This window comes from Procambarus clarkii, chromosome 76, assembly GCF_040958095.1.
Source record: "Procambarus clarkii isolate CNS0578487 chromosome 76, FALCON_Pclarkii_2.0, whole genome shotgun sequence".
Lineage (NCBI taxonomy): Eukaryota > Metazoa > Arthropoda > Malacostraca > Decapoda > Cambaridae > Procambarus > Procambarus clarkii.
This window is the reverse complement of record NC_091225.1, coordinates 12745059-12767732: the sequence shown is the minus strand read 5'-3', so window position 1 is coordinate 12767732 and position 22674 is coordinate 12745059. Positions and strand designations below refer to the sequence as shown.

The following is a 22674-nucleotide window of genomic DNA, read 5'->3' as shown; positions in this document are numbered from 1 at the left end:
TGGAGGTAGTCACCCTGTAAGATTATCGGCAAGGAGATTGTTTTGAACAAATAGAAACAACAGTATGTATGCTCCATTACTCTTTACATATATATCTTAAATAGGATCCCTTGATTGTATCAAGCATAGGTTAGACATATATATATGAATGTGATTGGGTGGATATAAATAGGAGCTGCTTCGTATGGGCCAATAGGCCTTCTGGAATTACCTTCATGCTTATGTTCTTATGTATTGATCTTGGGGAAAAAAGAAAGGTACTGTACCAGTGTTTAAAGTTTTCATTTACACTAATATACAGATGATGCTTAGTCGAGTTTATACAAATGACCTGTTGACTACAGGTAACACATTTAAGGTCTATTTGTTATTAAATTACACATCACAATACTTGCTGTATACGCTAAGATCAAATAATTGGAAAAAAGCAAGATACGCAGTATCCATAAATATCTGAACCAAGATATATTACTGCCTCGTCTATTTTCATTGCGACAACAGTGTGATGAACTCTTAAATATTCCAGGACGTTAGAAGCACTGTGCAGGAGAATGAAGGCGATGCAATGACCAGCAGCTTCTTCAATGACCCATTATTCTTCTTCTTCAGACGCTGCGCTTCCATAGCGGTGCTTTATGTCTTTCCATTGTTTCTGTTGGGGAAAAATGTATGTCAGATTTGTTACCCAAGATTATATTTTAACATTACAGTATTGTATATATTATGGAACAAAACATTCCTCAGGATGAATGGATGAGGTAAAATAGAATTTACTTAACCCTCAAACCGCTAGGGGCCCAAATGGAATTAACACCCACAGGCGCAACAACAACAAAAAATCCAAAAAATTCTTTCGTCTTATAGAAGTGTTCATTTTTGTTCCCTGATCACGGAAAAAATAACAAAAGAATCGCAGGTGGCATATTTTAGCCGCAATAGGGTAGAGAAGTCTGGCAAAAAAGGGGCGTTGACAGAGCCTTTGCCAGATGAGGTCTACTCCGCCTGAGCTGTCAGACGGCAGTTGCCACAAATATATTATTACCTAATTATTTCAATGTCTCCGATTGATTTTTTCTTATTTTTTTGCAGTAATATTATTCCATACAGTGAATTGTGGTATATTTATATAATAAAATGTGTGAACCATCGCAGTACTCAAAATTATAGTGTGCATATTAGTGATTCAATTATTATGTTCATAAAACAATAAACAATTGGTTTTGCTGTTGTTACACTATATACACAGGTTATATATAAGTATCTGCATGTTTTGTTCACCATAACGAACTACTAAGTTGGTATTGAGAGTCAAAAAGCAACAAGGAGTGACCGCCACATACCAGCCAGCCACTCGTTGCCACTCCCTCCCTCAACAACACCTCTCACACCCTCATTCTCCTCCCACAATACTGTTTTTACATTTATTCACTATACACAGACATTATATATAAGTATTTACATGTTTTGTTCACCATAACTGTACATCTAAGCTTGTATGGTGAGTAAAGGCACAAAGACGTAGCTATTCACACAGTCAGCTGGTGACGGCCGCCCTCAAGACCAGACGCACTAATATTTGTCCTCCAACAATATTGTTTGTGGTGTTATTATGCTATATACACACATTATATATAAGTATCTACCCGTTTTATTCACCATACCTGTACAAATAAGCTGGTATGGTGCCCAAAGACCATAGTGGCCACCAGTAAACAACATGACAAGTCGTGCAGACGATGCATCTCCCTCACCAAAATGGCGACTCCCAACCTACTCCTCTTGCTGTTATCTCACACTATACACACGTTATATATAAATATCTACATTTGTGTTCACCATAGCGAACCACTAAGCTGGTATGGTAAGTGCAGTCAATAAAAGGTGGCCACACACAGTCAGAAGACGACACCACAACCCTCATTCCCACAGCCTTACTCCTCCCTCCATGGAGCACAGTGCTAAATATCACCACAACCCTGCTATTATCAGAATCCTGGTCAGTTTTATCACAGTCAGGGGTCTTCTATAATACTATCATCGCTAAATAATAGCAGTATCATGTATATTATGGCATTTGTACGCGATGCTGTGGTCAAAAGCTGAACAGTGGTGCTGTGAGCTTGTGCTGCATGCGCCAGCCTTGGTGGCTTGCTCATTACTGATGCTCTAACACTCAAGAATGTTGGCCTGGATTTTTTTTCTAGGTGGTATCTGGCAACTAATGGTCGTGGCTGTACTATAGCTGCCCCTATCCCAGGCGGGGCGTTTAAATTATAGCGCTAGACACGAAAGCATATATAAATGATGTGCGCGGTTTCGGTTTTGTCACTGATATCACATACAGTATATATGATATGCGCTGTTTAAGGGTTAAGGCCTCAGGAAACCTGTGTGTTTAATAGAACACCATGTTGCAAGCCTTTTACCATGTTATGGCCTGGCTGCCGTGGCTTGGGGTGTAATTACATAAGTGTAGTTACAGGATGAGAGCTACACTCGTGGTGTCCTGTCTTCCCAGCACTCTGTCATATAACACTTTGAAACTACTGACGGTCTTGGCCTCCACCACCTTCTCGCCTAACTTGTTCCATCCGTCTACCACTCTGTTTGCAAAAGTGAATTTTCTTATATTTCTTCAGCATCTGTGTTTAGCTAGTTTAAATCTATGACCTCTTGTTCTTGAAGTTCCAGGTCTCAGGAAATCTTCCCTGTCGATTTTATCAATTCCTGTTACTATTTTGTACTTAGTGATCATATCACCGCTTTTTCTTCTGTCTTCTGGTTTTGGCGTATTTAATGCCTCTAACCTCTCCTCATAGCTCTTGCTCTTCAGTTCTGGGAGCCACTTAGTAGCATGTCTTTGCACCTTTTCCAGTTTGTTGACGTGCTTCTTAGATACGGGCACCACACAACAGCTGCATATTCTAGCTTTGGCCTAACAAAAGTCATGAACAATTTCTTTAGTATATCGCCATCCATGTATTTAAAAGTAATTCTGAAGTTAGAAAGCGTGGCATAGGCTCCTTGCACAATATTCTTTATGTGATCCTCAGGTGATAGTTTTCTATCTAGAACCCCCCTAGATCTCTTTCTTTATTAGAATTCTTTAAAGATTTCTCACATAATGTATAGGTTGTGTGGGGTCTATGTTCTCCTATTCTACGTTCCATAACATGGCATTTATTAACATTAAATTCCATTTGCCAAGTGGTGCTCCATATACTTATTTTGTCCAGGTCTTCTTGAAGGGCATGACAATCATCTAAATATCTTATCCTTCCCATTATCTTAGCATCATCACCAAACATGTTCATATAATTCTGTATACCAACTGGTAGATCATTTATGTAGACAATAAACATCACTGGAGCAAGAACTGAACCCTGTGGTACTCCACTAGTGATTTCTCCAGTCCGATACATTGCCCCTGATTACTGCCCTCATTTTTCGATGTCAGAAAATTTTTCATCCAAGTTAGAAGCTTACCTGTCACCCCTCCAATATTTTCCAGTTTCCAGAACAACCTCTTATGTGAAACTCTGTCGAAAGCCTTTTTTAGGTCCAGATAGATGCAGTCAACCCAACCATCTCTTTCCTGTAATATCCCTGTGGCTCGATCATAGAACTGAGTAAATTCGATACACAGGATCTTCCAGATCGAAAACCATACTGTCTATCTGAAATTATATCATTTCTCTCCAGGTGTTCTACCCATTTAGTTTTAATTATTTTTTCCAATATTTTGACTATTACACTTGTCAATGATACAGGCCTATAATTAAGGGGATCTTCCCTGCTTCCACTTTTGTAGACTGGAACTATGTTAGCCTTTTTCCACACATCAGCTACAACTCCTGTAAACAGGGATGCCTGAAAAATCAGTTGAAGTGGAATGCTGAGCTCAGGTGCACATTCTCTCAGAACCCATGGTGAAACTCCATCTGGGCCAACTGCTGTGTTCTTACTTAACTCCTTTAGCATATTTTCCACTTCATCTCTAGACACCTCTATACGCTCTATGTTGTTCTCTGGAATTTTTATTGTCTGGTTCCCTGAAGATTTCATTTTGTACAAACACACTTTGGAACTTTTCCTTTAATGTTTCACACATTTCCTTTGAATTTTCCATGAATCTATTTCCCATTTTCAACCTCTGAATATTATCCTTTACCTGCAATTTGTTGTTTATGAATTTATAGAATAGACCTGGTTCTGTTTTACATTTGTCTGCAACCCCTTTCTCAAAATCTCTTTCTGCCTCTCTCCTCACTGCCGTGTCGTTGTTTCTCGCATCTTTGTATCGCTGGTATGTTTGGGGGTTTGGCCTTTTCCTGTGTTGATTCCATTTTTGTGTCTTTTGGTCTCTGGCCCTCTCGCAATTTCTATTGAACCAATCCTGTTTTCTGGCCCTGCATCTCTGTTTTGGTATGAATGTTTGTGTGCCTTCATCGTATATTTTGCAAAATTTTGCATACATTTCATTTACTTCCTTGCCTAGCAGTAAGTCTGTCCAATTACACTCATTAAAAAAATTTTGAAGTTCCCCATAGTGACCTCTCTTGAAATCGAGTTTACCAACTGTTTCAATGTCCTGCACTATGGGCTACCACACATGCCTACCGAAACAGAAGAAAGGAATCGGGAGTCAGTGCCGGTGTCTCCTCCAGGTTGCATGCTTACAGCATACAGCCCGAGCACGGTCGGAATTCCACCAGGAACACACTTCCACGCGACACTGGAGGTATAGCAAGGAATAGAGAGAGGTGGGCAGAGTCCAAGAGGATGGCGCAAAAATGGAGGGCCCCAACGAGAGGAAAGTCGGACAGGGTGGAAAGAGGGTGAGAAGAATGGGAAAATGGTCACTTATGACCATCAGGAACCCTCAATGATAGGTCTAAATAAATGGAGGAAGAGCAAAAGGAAAGGTCAATACAGGAAATGGTGCGAGTGCATGAGTCAACATGAGTCTGGTCGCTGGAAGTGAGAAGACACAATGGAGAAGAGAGGACAAAAGGTACCAACAGACAGCTGGGGGTACAGTATTCGTCAGAGCATCACCTCAAAGGGTATGCCAACAGTTAAAATCATCCAAAAGTAGCATCAGCTCGAGCAGAAGAATAAACCTTCAACGGAAAAAGAAAGGAAACAATGGGAACATCATTATGGATCAAGAAACCTAAGGTGTTAAGAGTCCCAGCAAAAGGAGAGACAGGTGTGAGGGAGGGACAAAAGGGTAGAATGAGAAGAAAGACGTCATCGAAAAGTGAAGGAAGGCACAAAGGAAAGAGGAGAAAAATGAAGAGAAGCAGCACTAACCAACCAAATGGGAGATGAATGGGATGGAGGAGTGAAACAGAAAGACGGAGAAGGAAGAGGGACAATGGTGGTCACAGAATGTACAGAAGCAGAAAAATGGGAGCTGGTGGAGGTGTCAGGGTTCAAGGATTGAAAATGATTGTAGAACAAAGAATGGAAAGGAGAGTTGGGAACAACAATGGACGCAATGCACAAGTATAAGTAATGAAAGTCAAGAGCATAAGTCAAGATGGTGGACCTAGCACCGAGCCCTGGGGAAAGAAATACAATATCGATGCTTGAAGGCAATGACAGCCTGTTCTAACTTATAATGGATGCACGATTGAGAAAAGGCAGGATGGGCCTCCCCACAGTTTATGCAGCAAGCTTGGGAGGGAGAGCAATCAGTATAAGAGTGCCCTGGGGTCACCACACAAGGGGCAAAGGGACACCTTACAGCTGCACTGGAAGAACCATGGTCAAACTGCCAATACCTATTGCACAGGCATGGAGAGGGGAAGTACTCCTGAATAGAGCATTGGGCACAGCAAGAATGACAGAAGACAGAAGGGTCCTACCATCACAAGTGATTTTTTTCAATATGAAGAGAACAAAGACAACAACCATGAGAGGAACAAATGAAAGTCAATCAGGAGGATTGAAAAGCTCTGGACCTCGAGGAGATACTTTATGTCTGCATGGCAGTCTTAGAGGTCTCGATCACCAGCCACATGATGTGGGAGAACAACAGTGCTAATGTTGGCATTTAGCAGGATATTCTTGAACACCTGAACTGGGTGTCTCACCAAGACACGACAAAGCAGCAAGGCGAACAGCCATCGCTTGAGAAGGGGCTGCAACTACACGCGTGCCAGTCTGAGTAGGGTTAAAAGTAACCTAGGAATCCAGTCAACCAAGTGTCAATGAATATGTATATCAGAGTGGGTATGGTCATCAGGGCATAGATCAATATTTTGGCACAAAGCGGGGGCCGAACAAATCCTAGAACGTAGCAGGTGAAGCAGGAAGTAAACAAACATGGGGATGGCACCGAGAACCCCTTGGAAGGAGGGGGCAGAATGGCACAATTGTGATAATGGAAAGAGCCACACCAGGAAAAGAAGCTGTCACCACAGAAGGCTTGGAACTCAACCCAGTCACAGAAGTGGGAGGGGAGCAGGAATAGTCAGAAGGAATAATCACAGCCAAATCCAGGTCTGGGCTGACATAGCAGGGGCTATGGAGCCTATCCTTCCATCACAGTCCGACTTGGGGAGGTCTGGTCGCCCAGCCCACGAGTCTCAGAAGTCAGCATGGACAGGACAAGAAAGATTTGTCCACGATTAAGCCCTCACACCCACCATAGTGACAAATTGAGAACAGGGAACATGACAAAATGGGGCCTTGTTAGGGGTGGATCGTGGATATACACCCTGCAATCATTACCTTAATTTAAGAACCATCAATCCGCCAAGATCAGGTTCTGTAATGAAGGCAGGATTTGACATAAAGGTTACCCCTTGCTCGAACACTTTAGGTACTCCAGTTCTATGGACGAGAGAGAAAGAGCCGTCTCAACTCACCCAGTATCATAACAAAAGGAGGCAACTGGAAAAATATTCAAGAACAGAACCAAATCAGCAGGAAAGAACAACCAGAAAGGAAAAAAGCTGGAGAGAAAAAAGAAACAAGATGAGAAAGAAAGGATCCAGCAAAATTAGTTAACACTTTCAGTTCGGGGCAATGCATATTGCGTCCATAATTAACTCTACGGATGTCAGGCAGAAACGCATTTTGCGTCCAAAATTTAAATATTGTATTTGTTAATTAAAATTCCTTTTATTGTTTGATTATTATGGGACTAGTTTTACAATGAGTGCCTTTAGATTGTGAGCAATTTGACACCAAAACGAAAGACATAGCATGGAAATTGAGGTGAAAACACTGGAAAGAGTATATATTTTAGCGCGGGTGCACCCTCCCGGGAAACGCCAGGCCACACAAAGTGTTAAGAAGGCTGCAGGAGCACAAGGTGCAAAAGGACAGAGATAATACCATCCTACAGAGCATCACACTTTGACAGCCACGCACCATGCTCATTTACGCTGACACTGGGCTGGATAGGAAGGTAGACATGCATAAAATGACCAGTAACCATGCAGCAACAGGCCATACATGTTCCCACTGTGTAAAATATTGGAAATACAGTACAACAAATGAGCATATGAACTTGCCAATGGATTTGAAAACTCGTTTAAATTGCAAAACACTAACAAAAATTAATTTTGCCCTTTATTCTTTACATTGAATAGTTGTTTTATTACAGATACAGTATCTACTGTACTTTATATTCATTATGAGAAAAAAACATTTTTTTATATGCAACCAGTGCTGTGCAAACGCATGGGTACACTGGGCAACTGCCCAGGGGCCCTATGATTCTAGGGATATCATGCTGACAATGTTCATGACAGATCTCCTGACAGAAAGGAGTTACTCGACCTCTCAGTGGAAAGGCCTGGGATTCAAGTCCCTTTTCAAAATATATTTATAATATAAATAATTTTGCGCATAACTATCTGGCAATAATGCTGTACTTTACCAGACAGGTGGGACCAGTCCAGACAGGTGGGACCAGTCCAGACAGGTGGGTAGAGGATGTAGTGCATTGCTCTGCCCAGTGCCTATAATGTTGGTAAGACGACCCTGTTTGCAAGCAACACTTTCCCCGACACAAATTTCTGAAGTCCTACATATCAGCCAAGTTTTGTGGGAAGATATTCTCAACATTACACACCTTGGCTCAAGCAGGTGTGTGTGCCATCCAATACCGCCTAGCAGAATGTGCCTCATGGCCAGGAATCAAAGGCAACGTGCGCCAGTCTTCAAGGAAAAATTAATTACCAGTAGTTACACAGCAAATGTGCAGCACATATATGCTTAAATCCTGTACTGCTCACTGTAACTTCCATGATAACCACTGTGGTCCCCCCCCCCAAAAAAAAAATCATGATTTTTTGTTGTTTACTTTTAACCACTGTAGTGCAATGGTATGTAGTATGACAAGCTCTGGGTGTGCAGAAACAAAAATTATTCAAATTTGGGGGTGTGGGGCAATGAAATCTTTGCACAGTATAAAGGTACACGCTGAGACTAAAGCAGCCGATGTCACCTGATGCACCAACATACCCAGAAATATACAATGTATGTACAGTATATCAATGTTATTACTTCGAACACTACTATTGTCAGATTCCTGTCACTAAATCATGAATGCTCTACATCTCAGACTGTATACTGACAAAGAGCTGAAATCTCTTGAAACCTTGCAAAATGAAGCTATGCGTCTCATCCTTGGGGCTCCAAAGTCCACGAGAATAGTTAATATGAGAGCAGAGTTAAAATTACCAACCATAAGTGAGAGAATTTTGTCTATTAGCACAGTTTTCGGCGTGAAGGCATTGAGTAGATCTAGACAACACATGAGGTTTCAAGCTAAACTTTCTAATATACTGCACTCACCTGAGGTCTATAGAAGAAGAACGAAATCTGATTATGTATATTGGTTCTACAAGGTAGCCAACTCCATCAAAATATTAAATATGTACCCAACTCAACTAATGATTAATCAGCCAATTACTTCATGGGATAACTGGGATCTATCAGTTGATTTTGTAAATGCACCCAAGAAAGATAGTGTGCACACTACATTATTAAAACAGTTAACACTGAAGAGCATCACTGAAAATACTCAGAGTATGGGTAACGATGTTTATCAGTGCTATACCGACGGCTCTGTAGAAGAAGGTGGACGATGTACCGGATGTGCATGTAACATATTTGAACAATCTTCGCTCGTACATACAGCAATGAAGCGCGTCAATGACTGGGCAAGTACAACTCAAACCGAACTTGCAGGCATATACAGTACCTTGCCACTGAATTTTTAAAAGACAAAGGCAGTGGACTTATATACTGTGACTCGCAGAGTGCACTCCTGGCATTGAACGCACATAGTAGTGACACCCAGAAAATAGTCAGTGATATTCGAATGAATGTTTCAGCTGCCAAAGGAAACAGATTTGAGATTAAATTCCTATGGATACCATCACATATTGGCATCTCAAGGCATGACACTGTTGATATGCTTGCTAAGTCAGCCTGCAGAAAACCAGTGGTAGAAATTAATATGGGTGTTTCATTAGCAGTGACAAAGAGAATACTTAAACAAATATCTAATGAAAATCTCACCGACCTAACAAATTCTCAAAGACCTGAAAGTTGTAGCATTAAATATTATGATAGATATTGTGAGGAGATATTCACATATGGGACTAATAGAACAAGAACCCGGCAATGTGATGTTATAGTGGCCAGAATATGCCTGGGATATAGACGTATCTGGCAGCTTTCTCAAAACCCAAATGTCCAGTACACAATGTGTCAACTTTGTGAAAGAGAAAACATGCACTCTTGAACATTATACAGTGGAACCTCTATTAACGAGTTTAATCCGTTCTGGCACCGAGCTCGTTACCTGGAAAACTCGTCTTTGGAAACAAATTTCCCCATTTAAAATAAAGGAAATAAATTTAATCCGTTCCACTCCCAAAAACATCCATACTTGTATGACTTTTTTTTATGTAAATATAATATTGCACATTTAAATATAAATGTTTTGTTGTAGTGTTTTAATATTTACTTTACCTTATGAAGAGTAGTTGCTGGCTTGAGGGAGACGATGGGGAGGTGGGAAGGATGAGAGGGGTTATGGTGTGGAAGGAGAATCCACCTCTGAGTCAGGCGGACTCTCTGTTCTTGGGAATTTCACCCAAATTTCATTTCAAATGTCACACAAGGATGCGTTAGACCAGCACCAAATAAAAAACTACGTTGATTACACTCGTTGTGTCAACAATATAATAGTCTTACCACGAAGATACAATACAATGCCGTTTTCTCAAATAGGCAATGTGGTTATTAAAGAAAACGGAAATTTCATGGCAAACATTTATACAATCCCCAAGTCGATCGGATAAGAATTGGATTTTATAGAAATATTTGCTCAAATGACGCTTGAGCGCGGTGTTTGGGTGCATTCAAGAGAAAAAAAGTGTGTTACGTTCAAGCGACATATACCTGTGAAAGTGATAACACTTTCATAAAGTGTTATCACAGTTCAAGCGACATATACCTGCGAAAGTGATAACACTTTCATAAAGTGTTATCACAAAGTGATAAATTAATTAAACATTTTCACACACCGGGTTGTCACTGCTTTATCAGGACAGCTTTTCCAAGAATGCGTTCACCTTTTCAAACATTCCAAACACTTCCCTGATCTCAGTGGAAGAGGCAGCATCCTCCCTTACCTCCTCATTCCCTTACTAATGGTGTAAATTGTTGATGAGGACCTGCCATACTTCCTTGTGAGATCAATCACACAGACACCACACTCATGCTTTGCTATAATTTCCTTCTTTAAATCCACAGTAATTGTGTCTTTCTTCCTCTAGACAACACTATCTTTAGCAAGCAGCTTCTTTGGAGACATCATGTGTTACAAATTGTAGTCGCAAAACCACTAAAAACCCAAAGAAAAGCTCAAATAAATCCATAGGGATGCTTGTCGTGTGAGATACAACAACAACACTGGCGTCGGAGGCGTCCAAGAATTTGCGAGAACCCGCGAGACGCTAGGAAGCGCCATGTGGTTTCACTCGTTAATAGAGGCGAGCTCGTCAATAGAGACAAATTTGCTGCGAGTGGCTTGCTCGTTACTGGAAAAACTCGTTAATAGAGCCACTCGTTAATAGAGGTTCTACTGTATTGTAGAATGTCCCATACTGACTGACTTTTGCCCACCTGGGCTAAGGTATGCTGAACTCTGTAGTTACTATATGAGTACTGGAACACTTGATGATATATTGGACTTGTATCCAAGATTGACCATGTAATATATCAATCATACAATGTATATATATGATGTAACTATACAGTGGTACCTCGGAATGCGATTGTCCCTGTATGCGAGATTTTCGGAAGGCGAGGTGTATTTACTCCAAAAATTTGTCTCAGAAGGCGAGGGTTACTTCGGGAGGCGAGTTTGGACGCGAGTTTGTTGATACGCGTACAGCCGACCTAGCGCGTTCGTCGCCCCTCCGCCCCTCAGTTTATTATTGTCTGGCGCTCAGTGACTACCCCCACATCAATTCTTCTCGCGGATTTTCAGTGTTTTGTTGGATTTTTGGTGATTTGTCTATACAATTTGTTATTATATATCTCACCATGGGTCCCAAGAAAGCCAGTGGTAAGGATAAAGGCCAGAAAGCTCCTGTGAGGATGACAATAGAGGAGAAACAAGAGATCATTCGGAAGCATGAGAACGGTACACGTGTTGTTGAACTTTGTAGGCAGTACAACAAAGCCACATCAACAATATGCACTATACTTAAGAAGAAAAATAAGATTATGGGTGCTAAAGTGGCAAAAGGAGTAAGAACATTAACGGCACAAATACTTGAAGAAGTGGAAAAGTTGTTATTAATTTGGATACACGACAAGGAGTTGAGGGGTGATAGTGTTTCGGAGGCCATTATTTGTGAGAAAGCCAGGGTGTTGCACGAAGACCTTCTAAAGAATACCCCTGCAACGAGTGATGCAGATAAGAAAGAGTTTAAGGCAAGCAGGGGCTGGTTTGAAAAATTTAGAAAGAGAAGTGGTATCCATAGTGTTACAAGGCATGGGGTTATGTGATGTGATTATGGAAGGGGACTCCCCTTCCAAACAGTAACTCCTCTCCTCCTCCCCCCTCCTCACCATCTTCCATACGCCTACAGCACTCGACAGTAAGGTAAGTAATAACTGGAACACAGTTTTGTAGGTTTATTTAGATGAATTAGGTATAAAAATTTAGTTTGATGTGGGGTTTTTGGGGTAGTCAGGAACGGATTAATTCATTTCCCTTTATTTCTTATGGGGAAATTAACTTCGGAATGCGAGTTTTCGGAAGGCGAAGCGTCTCCAGGAACGGATTAAACTCTTATTCTGAGGTATGCCTGTATAACCTGAGCTTGTAAAAGCCCCTACATCACCTTCAGTGATTAAGTGCTTAATTGCACACTAGTTTACCTGGTTGATACCTGGTTGATGGGGTTCTGGGAGTTCGTCTACTCCCCAAGCCCGGCCCGAGGCCAGGCTCGACTTGTGAGAGTTTGGTCCACCAGGCTGTTGCTTGGAGCGGCCCGCAGGCCCACATACCCACCACAGCCCGGTTGGTCCGGCACTCCTTGGAGGAATAAATCTAGTTTCCTCTTGAAAATGTCCACGGTTGTTCCGGCAATATTTCTTATGCTTGCTGGGAGGACGTTGAACAACCGCGGACCTCTGATGTTTATACAGTGTTCTCTGATTGTGCCTATGGCACCTCTGCTCTTCATTGGTTCTATTCTACAATAGTTTCTTTATCAGCTACCTCACCCTGTCAGAGTAAATGAGACAAATGTACGTATGTGAATGCATGTGTGTGTGTGTGTGTATATGTATGTATATGTGTGTGTGTGTATGTATATGTATGGGTATAAAGTATATATGGAAGCTGATCAGAACTACATTTCACCTTTGTGAATGTACATTAATGACACTATGTAAAAGACACATCTAACACTTTATGTAGGGCATACGTAAATCTGTATATCTATGTATTTACGTATGTAGGTTAGCTTAGCATTTTAAAAGCACCGAATCACCTTCTGTGGTTGAGTGTTCAATAAACCCTTGAACTATATGTTTAACACTTCTCTAACCCTGTCCATGGAGGACAGAAGAAAATGTATATATGCTGGTTAGCATTGTAAATGTGTGGCCACGTCTGTGGTAGAAAAAAAAAAAAACTAAATCATGAATATGAATAATTTTCCCCAAGATTGTTTTCTAAAAGAACATGAGATGACTTTGAATGATGCATAGATTCCCAAACCTCCACTGTGTGCTGTGAATGTCTGCCTTCTGCTGCGATCATAAATGCACTGATATCACGGATAAACATCACTGATATCTGAACCTTGTATATATTTTCTATCTCAGTTAGGATCATGTATGACACTATCATCACAAAATAATTGCAGTTGCTTATTTAATTCATGATTAGTAAGTGGTTCTCTGGCCCCAACTTGCACACCAGTGCTGTAAGCTGCAGCTGCATGTGGCAGCCTTGGTTGCTCTGGCATTACTGAAGCTCTTTTAACCAGGAGGGATGCAGACGATTTTTCAAGGTGAAATCTGTTTACTGGAGTCCTGAGGAACAGGATGCGAGTTGCATGTACCTACGGGACTTTTTAATCTTACAATAAGGTCATTCAATCTCAAATCACCAAAAAGTCACGTATGGCTCCCACTCGACCCTCTCCAAATGCCATGAAATTTTGTAGCAAGATAGCCCTAGACCCCAAATGACACTTTGCAAAATATTAGAGCTCAATCTGCTGTGGTTCTTAAATAACACGTCCATATTCAATGGGCTCTCGTCCCGTTAATGCGTAAATACCACAACAATGACCAACTTTGACCCTTTGTTAAATCACTTCTATTGCCTGTAGGAGTGTGAAATTTTACATACCAGGACAACTTTTGGTGTAGAATAACGTAGTGTAATCGAAAAAGCAGTATGAGTGGCCATTCAGCTATCCATCCATGCTAAAATCTCTGCCAAATTTTGTCGCGAGAAATTTGGACCCCAATTTGGAGACCACTTACTCATCACCAAAAGGTCTAAACACCATGATCTTTTGCAACGATGTTTAACAAGCACAATATTATGCAGTGATGCAATAGCAACTCTATTGTATTAACCCTTTAACTGCACAACGCGCCTGCAGGCCCAGGCTTCAGGTGCGCAACGCACCTCCGGGTGTTTTTATTTTTCACGTTCCATTCAAAACTCCCGCGGCTACATGGGGTTCACATCAGCTTCCTCAAGGCTCTTGTAAACAGACACCATCTTTAAAAAAAATCATTGTCCACATTGCCGGGTGCCAGAGCCTCAGTAGTAAGTGAGCAACCAAGGCTGGCGCTCGCAGCATGAACGCACAGCACTGCTGTTCAGCGTGTGACCACAGCATCGCCTAATATTGTCAAAATATATATATAATCTGTTTTATTTAGCCATGATAGTATTATAGAAGAGCCCGAGTGTGATAATGACTGGGTACAATGTTCAAATATCAGTGATTCAATGCTGTCCACGATGTTCACAGCGCTAGCCACAGCACCACAGCGTTATTTCGTCCATGTAGAAACCTTCAAACGACTTTTTAGGTTCCTTTTCAAAATAAACTTGTGGTCAATTATTCATTTACAGGTATTAGTGATCAGGATTGTGGTTATAATGAGCGTTGTACGTAGGAAGGAGGAATTTTGGTGAGGGAGGGAGGGAGAGAATTGAAGTAGCCTCACTGTGTGGCAGTAACTCTTGTTTTGCTCACCATACTAGCTTCGTGGTTCGCTATGGGGAGCACACATGTACATGGGTATATACAGTAATTACCTAAGTGTAGTTACAGGATGAGAGCTACGCTCGTGGTGTCCCGTCTTCCCAGCACTCTTTGTCATATAACGCTTTGAAACTACTGACGGTCTTGGCCTCCACCACCTTCTCACTTAACTTGTTCCAACCGTCTACCACTCTATTTGCGAAGGTGAATTTTCTTATATTTCTTCGGCATCTGTGTTTAGCTAGTTTAAATCTATGGCCTCTTGTTCTTGAAGTTCCAGGTCTCAGGAAGTCTTCCCTGTCGATTTTATCAATTCCTGTTACTATTTTGTACGTAGTGATCATATCACCTCTTTTTCTTCTGTCTTCTAGTTTTGGCATATTTAATGCTTCTAACCTCTCCTCGTAGCTCTTGCCCTTCAGTTCTGGGAGCCACTTAGTAGCATGTCTTTGCACCTTTTCCAGTTTGTTGATGTGCTTCTTAAGATATGGGCACCACACAACAGCTGCATATTCTAGCTTTGGCCTAACAAAAGTCATGAACAACTTCTTTAGTATATCGCCATCCATGTATTTAAATGCAATTCTGAAGTTAGAAAGCATTGCATAGGCTCCTTGCACAATATTCTTAATGTGGTCCTCAGGTGATAGTTTTCTATCTAGAACCACTCCTAGATCTCTTTCTTTATCAGAATTCTTTAAAGATTTCTCACATAATATATAGGTTGTGTGGGGTCTATGTTCTCCTATTCCACATTCCATAACATGACATTTATTAACATTAAATTCCATTTGCCAAGTGGTGCTCCATATACTTATTTTGTCCAGGTCTTCTTGAAGGGCATGACAATCATCTAAATTTCTTATCCTTCCTATTATCTTAGCATCATCAGCAAACATGTTCATATAATTCTGTATACCAACTGGTAGATCATTTATGTACACAATAAACATCACTGGTGCAAGAACTGAACCCTGTGGTACTCCACTTGTGACATTTCTCCATTCCGATACATTGCCTCTGATTACTGCCCTCATTTTTCTATCAGTCAGAAAATTTTTCATCCATGATAGAAGCTTACCTGTCACCCCTCCAATATTTTCCAGTTTCCAGAACAACCTCTTATGTGGAACTCTGTCGAAAGCCTTTTTTAGGTCCAGATAGATGCAGTCAACCCAGCCATCTCTTTCCTGTAATATCTCTGTGGCCCGATCATAGAAACTGAGTAAATTCGATACACAGGATCTTCCTGATCGAAAACCATACTGTCTGTCTGATATTATATCATTTCTCTCCAGGTGTTCTACCCATTTAGTTTTGATTAGCTTTTCCAATACTTTCACTATTACACTTGTCAATGATACAGGTCTATAATTGAGGGGGTCTTCCCTGCTGCCACTTTTGTAGATTGGAACTATGTTAGCCTGTTTCCACACGTCTGCTACGATTCCTGTACACAGGGATGCCTGAAAGATCAGGTGAAGTGGAATGCTGAGCTCAGATGCACATTCTCTCAGAACCCATGGTGAAACGCCATCTGGGCCAGCTGCTTTGTTCCTCCCGAGCTCCTTTAGCATATTTTCCACTTCATCTCTAGACACCTCTATCCGCTCTATGTTGTTCTCTGGAATTCTTATTGTGTCTGGTTCTCTGAAGATTTCATTTTGTACAAACACACTTTGGAACTTTTCATTTAATGTTTCACACATTTCCTTTTCATTTTCCGTGAATCTGTTTCCCATTTCCAACCTCTGGATATTATCCTTTACCTGCAATTTGTTGTTTATGAATTTGTAGAATAGGCCCGGTTCTGTTTTACATTTATCTGCTATCCCTTTTTCAAAATTTCTTTCTGCCTCTCTCCTTACTGCTGTATAATTGTTTCTCGCATCTTTGTATCGCTGGTATGTTTGGGGGTTTGGCCTCTTCCTATACTGATTCCATTTTTGTGTCTTTTGGTCTCTTGCCCTCTCACAATTTCTGTCGAACCAATCCTGTTTTTTGGTCCTGCATCTCTGTTTTGGTATGAATGTTTGTGTGCCTTCCTCGTATAGTTTTAAAAATTTGGCATACATTTCATTTACTTCCCTGCCTAGCAACAATTCTGTCCAATTACACTCATTAAAAAAATTTCGAAGTTCCCCATAGTTGCCTCTCTTTAAATCGAGTTTATCAACTGTTTCAATGTCCCCATTTTCTTCTAGATGATATCTTAAAGCATATTTAATGTCTAACAGGACGTGATCACTCTTTCCCAAGGGAGGAAGGTACTGGATGTCAAAAATCTCTTCTTCTTTCCTGGTGAATACTAGATCCAGTACTGACGGTATATCTCCTTCCCTCATTCTTGTGGCTTGCTTTATGTGTTGATACAAGAATGTCTCCAGAATGAGGTTCACAAATCTGCATGTCCAAAAGTCCTCCGTTCTTGCTTCATAGGCCTCCCAGTCTATTGCTCTAAAGTTGAAGTCCCCCAGTATCAACAGTCGTGATTTATCTTTATCTGCTTGTACAATAATATCTCTCATGACCATTATGAGGCCCTCTCGTTTGTCATCCAGTTCTTCCTTTGTCCACGTGTTGCTTGCTGGTGGGCTGTAGGTATTTACAATTATCAGGTTATCATCCTGATTCCAGACCTGCAATGCCATTATGTCAATATCTCGAGGGTTTTCAAATATTAACTCTTTTACCTTCAGGTGTTTTTTCACCAGTACAGCCACTCCTCCTCCCTTCCTAGTTTTCCTGTCACGTCTCCAAACTGAGTAGCCTCTTGGGAATATGACTTCATTTATTATATTTCCTTCAAGTTTCGTTTCTGATAATGCAACAATATCTGGGACCCTAAGCTGGATTATATCTTGCAACTCCAAAGTTTTTGACCTCACTCCATCTATGTTGGTATATACAATTTTCAGGAACATGTTCCCTTTTCCTTTGCTCTTTACTCCCCCTTCCACTACTGATCTTGTTGCTTTGTTTTTATGTACCATTTCACAAGCTTTCCAGTCCCTGTCACTTTGTAAAAAAAAGAATTTCTGTCTTCTTCATTTCTATCCCCATTTAGACGTTTTGCCTCAATTAAGTTCATTTTCAGCTTTTCTCTGTCTTCCTTGGAGAGGTCTTGTCTTATTGACCAAGATTTGCCAACCTCATCACTCTGCAGATTCCTGGCATTTCTTAGCACTTCCATCATGTTTTTCACTCCATTAAAGGTCACCCTTAAGGGGCGGTTCTTTTCTTTCTCATATTTTCCTATTCTTCTAAAATCACTGACATTTTCCTTTGAGCCTTCTCCTAAACCTACTATTTTCTCTATGATTTTCATCTCTTCTGCCGCTCGGTCCACCCTAGATGAAATTTCCTTCTCTAAACATCCAAAAATGATTATGGACTTAGTTCTATCTGCAGTGTTTTGTACCAGTTTACTGTTGGTAACCAGTTCTTTCCTAATTGCTTGCCTAATTTCTGCTTCTTGTTGGTCATTTCTGGTTTTGACTTCCGAACACACTTCTTTGATAGTCTCTTTCTCTTTTACAACTTGAGCATATGTCGCTTTTATTTCTTCTTTATACTTTTCTAGTTCTTTATTCACCTCCTCTATGTGAGTTGTCAGTGAAGTTTCCAGTTGGAGATCCTTACCTAACTATGTTAGCCCTTAGGCTTGCTTGGAGTTGTTCACCATATGAGTCTATCTTTTTGTTTATTTCTTCAAAGTCACCACACTTCACTTTCCATGCCTCATTTTCTTTCACTAGTTCCTTGATTTGCTCCTCCTGATTTGTTACCTTGTCTGTTAATGCAGTAATAATCTTACCTTGTTGCAGCATACTCCCTTTTAGAGTGCAAAGCTCACTCCAAAGAGCTCCATTGTCCTCTTCTAATTTAAGCACTTTTTCTTCATACTTCATTTGCATGTCCTCAATTATCTCTAACCTGCCAAGAACACCTCCTTTCCTTATATCTTGTGTTGAGAATCCTTTGAAACCATCATCTGATGGTGTGTCTACCTTCTCAGTGGGGGTGGTGGCGGCGGCCATCTTTGATTTTGTTCTAGACCAAAACAAACTTTTCCACTCGACTATTTTCACTCAGTTTTACTTGTTTATTGTATTTTATTTGCTTTTACTCTTCCCTGAACCTTTATGTAACCTGGGACACCACTGTAGCCCTCAACCTGTTCCCACTACTTAGGTAATTCGATATTTCCAGGAGCTTGCTGCAGTGTGACTTCTGCCTCCTCCAGCTTCACCTCACCTCCCTGTGTGTGTGTGGAATAGTGTAATAACAGCCAATGTGTAGCCATCAATAATATAATCTCTCCCATTCTACCAATAACTGTTGGAGTGCCACAGGGCAGCATCTTGGGACCTCTTCTTTTTCTTATATACGTACATTAATGATCTGCCTAATGTCTCTAACATTCTGAAACCTATTTTGTTTGCTGATGATACTATCCTCATCTACTCCAACCCCAACCCACATACACTAAATGGTGTTGTTAATAATGAACTAAAAAAAAGTCCACTTATGGATGTCAACCAACAAACTAACACTTAACATAGAAAAGACCTACTACATCCTATTTGGAAGCAAATCTACAAATGCAATTCAGCTTCAGATTGACAATGTAAACATTAGCAATAAAAATGATGGAAAGTTTCTTGGCATATTCCTAGACAAGAGACTCAACTTCAGTACCCACATACAACACATAACTAAGAAAGTCTCTAAAACAGTTGGTATACTCTCCAAAATCAGATATTATGTTCCTAACTCTGCTCTCATGTCTCTATATTATGCACTAATCTATCCCTATCTCAACTATGGTATCTGTGCATGGGGTTCAACCACTGCAAACCACCTCAAGTCCATCATCACCCAGCAAAATTCTGCTATCAGAATAATATCAAATTCTGCTTTCAGACAACACACAGCCCCCTTGTTTAACTCCCTAAACATGCTAAACATAATCTCACTCCACAAATTCTCTTGTGTCAACTACATTTACAAAACCCTGTTCTTAAATGCAAATCCTTGTCTGAAACTCTTCTTGGACAGATGTAATAGGACCCATTATCACCACACCAGAAATAAATATATCTTTGATATCCCCAGAGTTAAACTTAATCTGTGTAAACACTCTATGCAAATAAAGGGACCCAGTTTATGGAACTCACTCCCTACTGAATTTGAAAAGCTGTCCAACTTTTACATCATTCAAAATCAATACTAAAAAGTACCTAATTTCATCTTCATAGTTTTTCACGTTTTGCCTTAAAATTGCACTGTATCAATTGCTACCCAATCTCCCAACCTTTATGTTCCCAATTTGAACATCTTTACCATTGTGATCATTGCTGTTTTCTTATATGTGCTGCCAATCTGTTGTATGGTGTTTATAAATCTTGTTTATCTGTATCTTTTGCTACCCAGTCTCCCAATCTTTATGTACCCAATCTGAACATGTTTACCATTGTGATCATTGCTGTCTTATATGTGCTGTCAATCTGCTGTATGGTGTCTATTAACCTTGTTTAAATTACTAATCAAGCTGTCAATGTAATTAATCAGAGCTTTAATATAACAATGTGCTTTAATATACCTACTTATCTCTCTCATCTCATTTTTCTCTTGTAATGTATCTTTATCATTTATCAATTCTGATTGAAATTACCTACTTAAAATTATCTGCTAGATTAAGGACCTGCCCGAAACGCTGTGCGTACTAGTGGCTTTACAAGAATGTAAATACAGTGGTACCTTGCATAACGAATTTAATCCGTTCCATGTTCGTCATGTGAAACGGACGTCATACAAAACGAGTGTCCCCCATGTAACCAGTGTGATGCACTGTGTTTATTGTGAAATTCCCCCAGTGTGCATGACATCAAATGTTCCCCAAAATATAATGTTTCTTTGCAAAATGATAAATTACCGTCCCTGAACATGTCTATGTAAAAATAATTACCAAATTCCACTTACTTTGGCTGTGAGGGTGTGGACAAGGTGCGCTGTGACGTCATCAGGGCTTGGTCGCCCGTGTGTGAAGCTCCCAGACACGGTCGCGCAGGCCATTCAAGCACCGCGTGTTGCCACAAATATATTTTGCAAATATTTTTTCTATGCATTTCCAATGCGGTTTTATTTGTTTCTTTTATCGTATATGATGCATATTTGTGACCTTTACAATATGTATACAGTAGAATGTTCATAATTTTCCATGGAACTGTGATACATATGTCAGTAATGTGTCCACAATAAATGTTTGTCACAATATTACGTGGTAAAAATTCACTAAAATTACAATATGTACAGTTTCACATACTATTTACACAGTAACACACTGTATTACACACTCAGTACTTTGGAGGTGCGTAATAGTCAATGAAGTAGTCCATGGTACACAGCACGACTTTGCTCTCCTTGCACCAGCTACAGATAGATTTTCGTTTCCTATTTCATCGTTCTGTGTGCTTGCAAATAACGCACTCGCGTGCACCCTTGGCTTTAGTACTTGTAGGTGGTATGTAGCCAAGCTTGTAAAGCATAACGTAGTATTGAAACGATTACAGGAAAAGCTCAATTTGTAAGGTAGTTTTGAAAAGATTGCTTTGTAAGGTCCCACACAGGAAGAGATTCAGCTAGCCTCAAAGAGTGTCCATCAGTCAGGAAGATTCAGGTATTCTTGAAAATATAAATGAACAACAACACCATGGAAGCCGCTAACAATGTTCATCTATGCTACTTGTATCAGATGCATCATCACTGAACGCAGAAAACAATTCATTTATGTATCATCTATATAAATTCGAGATGGCAAGGGTGGGGCTCGGAGCTACAACTGGATACGCTCGCTGTATCATCCTCATAGGTGCTGTATCACTGGCATCCGACCGTTGTGTTAAGCCCTTATTGCGCCTAGCTTCACTAATGTTATGACCCTTATGTTCTTCAAACAATAGGGTCTGAATTGCACCGACTGAGCAGTCTTTCAACACCGTGTGGGACAGGTGTTTGAGAGCCAGAGGCACGTGTGCTACAAATGGTTGCTCACGCAGTACTAACCCAGCCAGCAGCCCTTGTCTTTCATATTCGTTATAGCAAAAGGTTCGTTCAGTGCTTGTTGGGTAGGCTGCTCCATTATGACAATCTTTCTTTGTTTCAAATGTGTTCCATTTGTTTTGTATTGTCACTTACGTCTCAATAATGGAGCAGCCTACCCGACACACTGAACGAACCTTTATGGCATTTGTCCATTTTTCAAATTGTTTCAACAGTTTTTATTTTTTGTTTTTTATTTTTTTTATTTAAGAAACATGGAGCAGCCGACCTGTAGACCACCGAACGAACCTTTTTTGACATTTGTACTGGTTTTTTAAATTCTTCATTTTTTTTATTATTTACGTCTTTTGTATGTAAGAAACATGGAGCAGCCTACCTGCCGACCATCGAACGAACCTTTTGCTATAAGACAAATGAAAAATAAATATTGAACACATTTGAAGAAAGGAAAATGTCATAATGGTTTATTCAGTGTATGTAAGGTAGGCTTCTCCATTTTTGAGACGTAAATGACAAATGCAAAACAAATGGAACACATTTGAAACAAAGAAAGATTGTTATAATGGAGCAGCCAACCTACCGAACAAACCTTTTTGACATTTGTTGTATAGCAGACATTTCATTTCTTTTTTCCTACAAAAACGTCAATGCTTTGCAACATCTCAGCAGTCACCCTTTTATATCCCAGCATCATTAGCATCTTTAAACAAGAACAACATAATTTATGTGCATCGTCGGAGGCGTCTAAGAATGTGCAAGAAGCAGCGCGACCCCACCATGTGGTGTTGAGAATACATTGGATAGTACAGTACAGTGGGATGTT

The 22674-nt window shown here is 40.4% G+C and overlaps 1 long non-coding RNA gene across 1 annotated transcript in view; it reads right to left on the bottom strand.

Moving 5' to 3' along the window:
* Positions 1-266: 266 nt before the first annotated feature.
* Positions 267-22674, bottom strand: part of LOC138357080 (uncharacterized) — a 48682-nt gene continuing 26274 nt past the window's right edge. Inside the window, exon 2 of the long non-coding RNA XR_011224752.1 lies at positions 267-652. This is a non-coding gene — a long non-coding RNA (uncharacterized lncRNA). The remainder of the gene's footprint in view (positions 653-22674) is intronic.